Raw genomic sequence first — 11,347 nt, forward strand, 5'->3', positions numbered from 1 at the left:
CCGCTTATTAAATGAGAAAAATATGAACAGTGTTGTGTTTGCACATGGAGTTATTGCTCCTTCTGTGCAACTTATTTTATTCCTCAGTCTCTTTTCTTGATCTTAAGCAGTGCAGTAGTTGCATAAAAATTGAATATAAGTTGCACATACATGACATTCCTGTACTGCTCATTGTATTCCTTCGGACTGTGTTTTTGTGTAGTCCAGCTGCAATTTTCATCTAGTTCATAAACTGAGAAGCATGTAAAAGAAAATTTCATGAGACTTATGCAACTGTTGCAGGATGAAATGTATTGGAAATAAAATAAAAAATAAATTTGCACACGTCGCTAAAAGGCAACATGCAAGTTGAGGGAAAAAATTAATCACACACAAATGAGTATGATTTATTATTTTTATTTTGTGCTAGCTATTGAAATACAAAGTGTGAATGTCATATCTTAAATATTGGAAACTCGTGGAGGTTTGCTGGCCCGAAAATATGAGCAACTATATTGTAAAATTAAAGCGAAAAAACATTTCAAATATGTGTGATTTTACAATTATTTTCAAATAAAATGACATTTTAATTTTTTCATAAAAAAAATTGTTTTTGCTTTATTATTTTGTACTTGATTCTAGCATACAGATAAAAATATATTGAAATAAAAGAAGTTCAGTAACATATGACAATAGGTAAAATTTTAATAGAATCAAATGAGGAAGCAGAAGCTGTATTTATGCTGTGATTATACAGGATTCACTGAAACACCTCCAAAAGAGCTTTTTGAAAATACCATCCTTTGTCCAGAAATGTTACTTGCCATGTCTTCAGATATGTCACGGATTCTCCAGGAAAAATCTTACAGATGTAAACTTTGTTGCAGGTCGCAAAGCCCAGAGTAGTCTCCAATATCAATAGGGAGGAATGTTGTTTTTTGGACTGCGGGTAAGAGATTAATATATAAAATAAGTACATCATCTGTTAGGGGTCGAGTTCCCACCTCTGCACAGGGGGAATCTCGGGCTATCTCCGCTGCGGTCTTCCATTCTTCTCCTGCTGCGGTGGAGCCTGTTCAGCGGAGACTTCGGTCCCAGCGTCTCGCTCAGTCTGACTCTGTGCAAAGGGTTACTGCTGCTTTTCCAGCTTCTGCCATTGAAGCCAGTGCTGGGCAGCAGCAAGCAGACACTTTTGGGACTAAGTCCTGCTTTTCTCCTTCTGAGCATGCCCAGGGTAAGATCTCTCAATGGAGATCGAGGGTCACATGCTTGGATACTGCAGCAAAGCCCATTGGTTCTCCAGGAAGGTCCTGAAGGTGCTCAGGCTCTGTGGCAGCCTCTCATTGGTCCTTCTAGGAAGGTCTTGTACTTGCTGCAGCTACAAAAGGTTTGCATGGCCGCACGACCATGCGCTAGTATCAATGCATGTCATGAGTTTTGCGCCAATGTGGTCACGCATGTGTGGATTCAGGGACCCGGCTGAAGTAAGCCACTTGGAATACCGGCACCTCCGGTGAGGAGATTGTGTGTATGGTTTCAGGGCCCCAGCTGAAATAAGCCACCTAGATATCGGCTCCTCGGGTGAGGAGATTTTATGTTTGCCTTCTTGACTGCGTGACCACAAGCTGCCATCTGCTCAGCAGTTATTGTGTATTCCTGTGGAGTTTAACAGGACACAGTCCTTTCTTTATAGTGACTCTGTGAAGAAACAGAGATCGCTTCTACTGCCATATAGTGCCGCTGTTTGCCAGCAACAGGTTCTTTTCTGCACGGTGGACCACGGGCTGCGAATGCACCAAATAACATCTCTATATTTACTCGGTGCGTTCCGCCAGCCCTAACATCATCTTTGCATGTTATGATTTTAAGCATTAGAACCTAAGGTTAAAACATTTTGTCTTTAAAAGATCAGTTAATTAGGTAAAGATAACCTCAGCCTAACAGCAGCACATGAGAAATTACACTGTGTCATTATTTACTTATCAAAAACTACAGATATAGCTATACTTACCATTACAAATGGTGTGCCAAAAGTTTTATGTAATTCATTGAACCCCTTTAGGAAAAATGACAGACATAGCATGAGCGGGTGTCAGTTCCTGCATCATGATGTACTATGATCATCATAGATTAAATCTGTTACTGTGTGCTGACAGAGGTTCCATGCCTGGAAGATTGCTGTGATCGGGCAGTCAATCTGACTGACTAATTGCAGCATGATCGTACAGTTGTTGTGGAATTATCAGCACCTCCCGCACAATTACCACAGGAGCTTGACACAGCTAACAGCTAAGCTCCTGCAGTAACAGCCAGAAACAGTGCCAGCACTCTCCTTGGTTGATTAACCCTCCAGATGTCGTGATCAAGAGCAATTGCGATATTTGTAAGGTTGTGTGAGGTAGAGGGCTCCCTTTCTCACACCCATAGGCACCCCATAACGAAATCATGAGAAGACGATGGTTTTCTTGGCAGTCAGAGGTCAAATAATAACCTCCTCATGTGCCAGGTATGGTGACGTGTTACACCCAGCTACATGCAGGGTGTAACAGGTGAGCTACCTGTGTAATCACACAAGTCTCATGCATTGCAGTGCTGGTTCATTGCTATGCATGATGTAAAAACAAAAATAAACGAAAAAAGCACAAATATCTGATATTGCCACTTCCAGAATGACCCGAACTATTAAGTTGCCACACTAGTTAACCCCTAAAGTGAACATCATAAATAACAAAAAAAGTGGCAAAAACTATGTTTTTTCATCATACCACTGGAAAAAAGTGGAATAAAATGATCAAAAAGACCGATGAAATTCAAAATGGTACAGCTGAAAAGTCATCTTGCTCTGCAAAAAAATAAGCCACCATACAGCTCCATTAGTGGAAAAATAAAAAAGTTATAGCTCTCAGAATATAACAATGCAGAAACAATATATTTTTCCATAAAATTATTTTTATTCTGTAGAAGCAACAAAACCAAAAAAATAGATAAATGTGGTATCACTGTAATCATACTGACATGATGAATACAGCTGTCTTATCACTTCTACCACACAGTGAAATAAAAACAAATAATCTCTGAGTTGCTGGTTTTTGTTCTTTCTGCCTCTCAAAAAACAGAATAGAAAGCAATCAAAAAATGTTTTCTGCCTGAAAATGTTAGCATTAATAACATCAACTCGTCCCACAAAAAATTAAGCCATCACATGACTCTGTCGGCAGAAATATGCAAAAATATGAAAACATGGTCATGCAAAAAGTAGTTTTTGCAAAAAAGTCTTTTTGTGTGTCACAACAGCCAAACATAAAAAATCATATAAATCTGGTATTGTTGTAATCACACCCACCCAAAGAATAAAGTCATCTAATCACTTATACCGCACGAGGATCTGCATAAAAACAAATAAAGCCAATTCTTGACTTGCTGTTGATTTGCTCATTCCGCTTCCCAAAGATCGCAGCATGGCTCTGCTCATATTTATCCTGTGCTTCGTGGCTTCTGTGTAAATCTCAGATGGAACTCCCAGCGGAAGATTCCCTATAATGAGGCAGATTGATGCACTGCGGATGCAGTCTGCCTATCATCTGGCGGCGTACATCTTTTTAGGCTGTCCACCACAGTTTTGTGCACTTCTGAAAAGAAGAACACTGCTGAAAAGAGGCCAGACGGAGTACAGAGTAACTGCTGCCTCATTATAGTGAAAAGACTGGTTGAGCATGTCATCTGAATTACATAATTCGGAAATATAGATGGAAACCCCAATGTAAGTGATCAGTGTAGAGCGCAAGATAAATACGGCGATTAAATTGTTGTGCGTGCAGAGCTGTTGCACATAGAAAAAAAACATTTTGGGGATTTTACAAACATGATACAGCAGGGTAAATATGATTTTAAAATTGTTTGGAGCATATCTTCTGGGATATAAAGGTGTCGCCCACAGTTACAAATTTTTTTTCTGTTACTAACATCATACAGTAGGGGACATGTCACTTTCAAATTGTTTGTAGCATCTACTGTATGTTTTATAGGGCTCATACACAGGTCCCAAAAAATTCTTCTGTTACTAACGTTATATAGTAGGGGCTAGGGATGATTGAATAGGGAAATATTCAGATTCGGCAGAATCAGCACAAATAATTTCTAATATCTGTTTATTCATACCAAATAACAAATCCAATGCAAGTCAATGGGAAAGCCGAATATTTTTCTGTTGGACTCAACCGACAGGTCTAGGGGCATGGGAAAAAGCTGAAATTGATGGGAAAGAGCTAAACCTAAATGGGAACATGATGGAGAAGATGTCTGCATGCCTCTTTCTGACTCACATATGGTGTCTGGGAATAATGTTGTCAGACTATTGTGCCGAATTTATGGATTCTTAAAAAGACCTACTAAACCAAATTAAATTCTTTTTTAAAAGGGAAAAATGTTAAGAAACATTAGTTCCTTCATAATTACATGTATATAACGCTCAATCAAAAGAGGAGGACACGGGGGTATGTAGGTTAAAAAGTAGTAATATTTTATTTCACATACAAAATATCATTAAATTGTGCATATAGTTTCTTACAAAAGATTAAATTGCATCAGGATAGTTAAAAGAGAATGAACATCCCCCGGTGTGTACAGCCTATTGTGTCAGTGCAAGTAATGGCAGTGAGCTGCTATGATTAATAACCATGACCACCAAAATTGTCAGGTATGCAGGCAGCACTTACCAGTAAATAGAGCAGTAAAACACCAGGTTGGATCCAGTAAAAGAGACCCCCGACGCGCGTTTCGCTTCTTGATTGGACGGCATGCATGTGACCAATCACATGATTGGCCTCAGCCAATGAGAGCGGCACTCCCGGCGCATGCGCATGCAGAACCCCAGGTCCCACGTCGGGAGATGGCATCATGTATCACTGCACATGAGCGGGGAGGGGAAAGCCCCAGTCATGCAGTCATGTATTGGAGGCAAAGGAGACGCCGCCCTGACGCAGAGCGAGGAGACCACACACGCCGCATGCGCACGGCCGCTCAAGCTTAACAAGGTGTCACTAAAATAAAAACGCCACCAATGTAGCACAATCAGTTACATAATCAGTATACTAGGTGTCAATATTCTAGGAAATATCAGCAAATAATATAAACATTTGTATATCCGTAAAAGGCATAACTTAAATTCATAGATTATCAGCCCAAAGAGGTAAGTCCCATGTACACGATAGGTGGCCATATGGATTCCTATGTAATATCATGCAGTCCAATCCAGCTGCAGATGGAAAATACGAGATGGGTCCAGTGTGAGTTGAATAATTAATAGAAGGAAACTACAATAGACAAAAATATACTACTTACACTAAATTGGCATATAATCCAGTTTCCTCCTTTTCATCCCAGTTGCAATTGATCCTTGTCAGGGCTTTGGAGAATGATGTGATTGATAAAAGGTGCTGGAGGGATTAACAGTCAGATGCCCAAAAATACCAACTTTTTATCTCTTACCAAAGGTCCACAAAGATGCCATCGATCCTCCTGGCGTCCAATTGTGTCTGGTATTGATGGTCTTTGTGACCCGATATGTAGGTTTATTGATTTTTATCTTAAACCATTAGTTGAAACTCTACCTTCTTATGTTAAAGACATGATGGACGTCCTCTCACATGTCAACGGTGTCTCTGTGGACCAAGGTGTCCTCCTGGTTACCGATGATATCCAAACTTTATATACGTGTATAGATCATGAGCACGGCTTGGAAGCGGTCTGCCTTTTCTTGAGGGCTTCTGATCTGGGCGGCTCTCTATGTGAATTTATTCTCGAGCTGCTGCGCTTTGTCCTAACCCACAATTTTTTTGTGTTTAAGGATGCATATTATTTGCAGAAACGCGGCACAGCCATGGGTGCGGCTTGTGCGCCCTCATACGCTAATCTCTTCCTGGGACACTGAGAGATTCCTTTTTGGTGACGTGAGGGCACAGGCCGTTGACCATGTGCTTTGCTGGCTAAGATATATAGATGATATTTTGTTCATGTGGGGAGGGACAGTGCAACAGCTCGAGTCTTTCATGAGTCAGCTTAATGACAATCCTTTTCACATCTGGCTGACTTATCAGTATGATCTATGTCATATTGACTTTCTGGACATCAGACTGGAGATTGACGGCACTCGCCACATCCAGACTGATGTCTTCAGAAAGCCAACAGCAGTAAATGCCTTGCTACGCCCATAATCCAGCTACCGTGAGGGCCATCCTGGTCAGACAGTTTTTAAGAGTGAGGCAGATCTGCTCTACTGAGGGCAAATTCTTCACTCAATCTGCCGATCTTAGAGCACGTTTTGAGGCATGCGGATATAGCCGCAGGAGTATCAGGTATGGCTTTGATAGGGCCAGGAGGATGCCACGTAAGGATCTTCTATATGCAAAAAGTAGGACTGAAAGAGGGGTGAAATGTGAGAAGATTAGATTCCTTACAACATTTCACCATGAATGGTCTAGTGTTAGAGACATTCTGGCCAAACATTGGTCAGTGCTTATGACAGAGCCCTCCCTGGGTCCGGCCCTGGGCAACTTCCCGTCCATGACTGCCAAAAGGTCTCCGAATTTGGGTAATTTGCTCATTTGGAGCCACTATAGCCTTCCTGCCACAAATCCATTTGGCACCAAGGGCCCCCTCTTGGGATGTTTTCAAAGTGGACACTGCCTTGCCTGCGCGAATGTCCTATGGACCTCAACTTTTGAGTCATCCAATGGATCTAAGACATTTGATATCAGACAGCATATTTTGTGCGGCACCACAAATGTCATCTATTATTCTATGTGCGGATGCTCTCTGATATATATAGGATTGACTTTGAGGGAGCTTCGAGTTCGTGTCTTGGAACATGTCCGGTACATTCGTGTGGCAAGGACTGAGGTCGATTCCTCTGACTTGAAGAGGATCCCGCGCCATTTCAAACTTTCTCACAATTGTGATGCGGGGTCTTTTTGTGTCAGAGGGATTGAGAGTATACATTTAGGAGTGAGGGGTGGTAATTACAAAAAAGTACTAGCACAACGGGAGGCCAGCTGGATTGTGCGACTTAACACCATGACACCCAAGGGATTGAATGAGTCCCTCAGCTTCTCTTCATTTTTGTGAGGATACCTTGGTTTTTGTTGGTATGGCATTCTCTCTGCTTGTTCCTGCCCATTCTATCCATCCATGCCCCTAAGGTGTGGGCATTCTTTTTCTTGTGGATCCTTTTTATTGTTACTCATAATTTCACTCTCAATTTTGTTTTTAATAATATTTTTGTGCTATTCTTACTATTGTTGTCTATTGTAGTTTCCTTCTATTATTTTTCAAGTCACACTGGACCCATCTCGTATTTTCCATCTACGGCTGGATTGGACTGCATGCTTTTACATAGGAATCCATATAGCCACGTATCGTGTACATGGGACTTACCTCTTTGGGCTGATAATCTATGTATTTAAGTTATGCCTTTTACAGATATACAAATGTTTATATTATTTGCTGGTATTTCCTAGAATATAGATACCTAGTATGCTGATTATGTATCTGATTGTGCTACATTGGTGGCGTTTTTATTTTAGTGACACCTTGTTGAGCTTGAGCGGCCGTGCGCATGCGGCGTGTGTGGTCTCCTCGCTCTGCGTCGGGGTGGCATCTCCTTTGCCTCCCGCACATGACTGGGGCTTTCCTCTCCCAGCTCATGTGCAGTGATACATGACGCCGTCTCCTGACCTGGGGTTCTGCATGCGCATGCGTCGGGAGTGCCGCTCTCATTGGCTGAGGCCAATCATGTGATTGGTCACATGCATGCCGTCCAATCATATTTCAAGGTCCTTGTGACGCTGTTACCTACTTCCCCCTGAGAAAGCTAATTACAAGAAGCGAAACGCGCATCGGGGGTCTCTTTTCCTGGATCCAACCCGGTGCTTTACTGCTCTGATTACTGGTAAGCGCTGCCTGCATACCTGACAATTTTGGTGATCATGGTTATTAATCATAGCAGCTCACTGCCATTACTTGCACTGACACAATAGGCTGTACACCCCGGGGGATGTCCATTCTCTTTTAACTATCCTGATGCATTTTAATCTTTTGTACGAAATTATATGCACAATTTAATAATATTTTGTTTGTGAAATAAAATATTACTACTTTTTAACCTACATACTCCCGTGTCATCCTCTTCTGATTTAGAGATGGAGTTAGTTGCCTTTTTTGCTGTTGGCTTTGGGTTTCTTTGCACTATGTAGTGTTAAAACTCCCATTTTTCCAATATGTTTCCTGGTTTTGTTATTATGTATGTAACACAAAATATATATATATATTTTTTTAAATTATACCTCTCCTTTAGCATATGTTTGCATGGAGAGTTTTGGCTTTAGTTTTTCCTTTAACATTTGTGAGAGCTCTCACTCCTACATTTGGGAGGTCCCTCCCTCATGCCAAATAGTTAGCAAGATAGTGGAAGACATATTTCCATCCCTTTATAATGCTATTTCAAACATGTCCGTTTAAATTTTGGGCTTCGCCCGCCACCACCATGTCCACTGCCATGTCATTATGCGGTCCTTGCTGACAATTAGCAGAGTGCCAGCAGGTGCCATGAAACCCAACTTTTGGTAAGGACCCTCAGGTGGCCTTGTATCATACATATCGGAGAGCTCTTACTCCTGTATTTGGGAGGTCCCTCCCTCATGCCAAATAGTTAGCCAGATTGTGAAATACATATTCCCCATCACTTTACAATGCCAGCTAAAACATGTTCATTAGAATTTTGGGCTTTGCCCACCAACACAACAATGTCCACTGCTATGTCATTATGCGGCACTCGCCCACAGTTTGCAGAGTGCCAGCATGTGCTGTGAAACCTGAGTTTGGTATGGGCCTTCAGGTGGCCCTGTATCATACATTTGGAAGAGCTCTCACTCCTACTTTCGGGAGGTCCCTCCTTCATGCCAAACAGTTAGCAAAATAGTGGAATACATATTCCCCATCACTTTATACTGCCAGCTGAAACATGCCCATTTTAATTTTGGGCTTTGCCCACCACCACCACGTCCACCGCAATGTCATTATGCGGCCATTGCTGAAAATTAGCAGAAGACCAGCAGGTGCTGTGAAACCTGCATTTTGCAAGCTCTAAAAGTTATTTTTGCAACCGGATCCCAATGGCACAACTGTCACAGCGGGTGAAGCTGCTGTAAGGTGAATATAATACCGGAATTGGGGGAGCTGAATGATCAATGTTAGTAAATTGGATTCTACCAGACAGGAAAAACAGGATAATTACATTCTGAATACAGTGTATGCAAGTGAGGGCCTGTATTGTGGTCAGTCTATGAGGACTGAAACATATGTCATGTACGAGCCTCATTTTTGCTTCGAAGCAGCCTCCTCAAGAGAAAGAGACAGGGGTGCCATGGACTAATCTGCACAAGCCTACATATTTTCTATTGGTTTAATAAACAGCGTATCATTATCTAGCAGTTGTGTGACTGGCGCAAAGCCTGCAGAGATATGCAAACGTGACTATTTATCTCTAATTTTCGTGAGTCTGCTGTTGCCATGTGTATAAAGCTGATAATCTTTAAAAAAAATTACCACGCATTGTTAGATATATTGAATTTGTACATAACACCACTGTTAGGGTACTTGTCAAAAATAAAGCCAGGATTTTTTTTTCATAAGCGTAAAGCATTCAATATGAGAAAGGGTGACATTAAGGCACGTGGATGTGGTAGTGCCTGCCAAGACTGTGTTACAGATCAGAATGTGACTGGATCTCATTCTAGTTTCCTGTCAAAATGTGGTCAGCGCAGTACAACACTTGCAGGATGTTGTGGATTGGATGACAAAGGCTCCAGTGTGTTGTCAAGCAGCACCACAAAGTCTTCCACGTGGTCCTGTCTCAGTAGCCAAAAGTCTGGGCCTCTGAATCCTCAACCTGTTTGTCCTTCCTCCCACCATCAAGCGTCCCAGGAGACATATGACCCCAACACTGGCCACTATGAGGAATTGTTTTCGTTCCCATGCAATTTGCCAGGCTTCTCAACGTGCACCATTAAAGAGGGTCATGAGGAGGTGGAGTGCAGTGATGCCCAAACATTTGAGCACCCACAGCCAGGAGAAAGCCATGTTGCAGAAAGTCAATTCATGTCTGAAAAGGTGGAGGATAATCATGATGCACAGTTGCCATCAGGTCAGCCTAAAACCACAACTCAGAAGGAGAATCAGATAGAGGAATTGGAAGAATAGCTCAGTATCTTGGACAGAGAACAACGGGACACAAATGTGTGTGTGGAGGGCTCCCAGGATTGTGGTGGTATATTGGACTTAACCCTGAAATGCATAGTACTCATAATTAATCTCTTTGTGTTGGTGCAGTTCCATCTAGGGCTTCCATTAATAGTTGGCCGCAATACACAAAACACAGCAGGGGGCCCCAGCTCTGTTTCTCCTCGAATTAATTAACACATGGCCTCTAATTCTCTGGCATGTGGCAAAGTCCTGTTCTTTTGAAGAATTGTGTATTTATCCCATGGGTGGGGGCCACAGTTCTAGAGAATGGGGAGAGGGAGAAGTCTGGATAATATACAGTATTTGGCCTGAAATTAATAAATCAAAATGGTGTCTCCCTCGTCCCTCACACCTGGGTACAAAATCTGTGTCTGATGGTGAAACCACTGCCCCTTCCCTTGTGTTGCGGCCTTCCCAATCTGCTGCCCATGAAGCAGGTGCTGATGCCTCCTGCCCACAACCTGCAGTAGCACAGACACAACAGTCAGCAACCACATCCAGTTCATTGTCTCAACGCAGCATTCACTTGTCTCTGCCAAAGACGTTTAACCCCTTAGTGACGGAGCCAAATTTTTGAAATCTTACCAGTGTCACTTTATGTGGTAATAACTCTGGAACGCTTCAACAAATCCCAGTGATTTCAAGATTGTTTTTTCGTGACTCATTATACTTTATGGTAATGGTAAATTTAGGTCAATATGTTTTGTGTTTATTTATAAAAAAGTATCTGAAATTTGAGAACATTTTTTAAAAAATTGCAATTTTCAAGCTTTTAATTATTTTCCCTTTAATTCAGATAGTCATACCACAGCAAAACATTAATAAATAACATTTCCCACATGTCTGCTTTACATCAGCATCATTTGTAAAATGTTATTTCATTTTGTTTGCATTTTAGGAGGTTTAAAAATGTAGCAGTAATTTTTCATTTTTTTCAAGGAAATTTACAAAATTTAGTTTTTTAGGGACCTATCCATGTTTGAAGTGCCTTTAGGGGTCCTATATATTGGGAACCCCCCAAAAGTCATACCATTTTTAAAACGGCACCCCCTGACATATTGAAAACTGCAGT

Source organism: Ranitomeya variabilis, chromosome 1 (assembly GCF_051348905.1).
Source record: "Ranitomeya variabilis isolate aRanVar5 chromosome 1, aRanVar5.hap1, whole genome shotgun sequence".
NCBI classification, from domain to species: Eukaryota; Metazoa; Chordata; class Amphibia; order Anura; family Dendrobatidae; genus Ranitomeya; species Ranitomeya variabilis.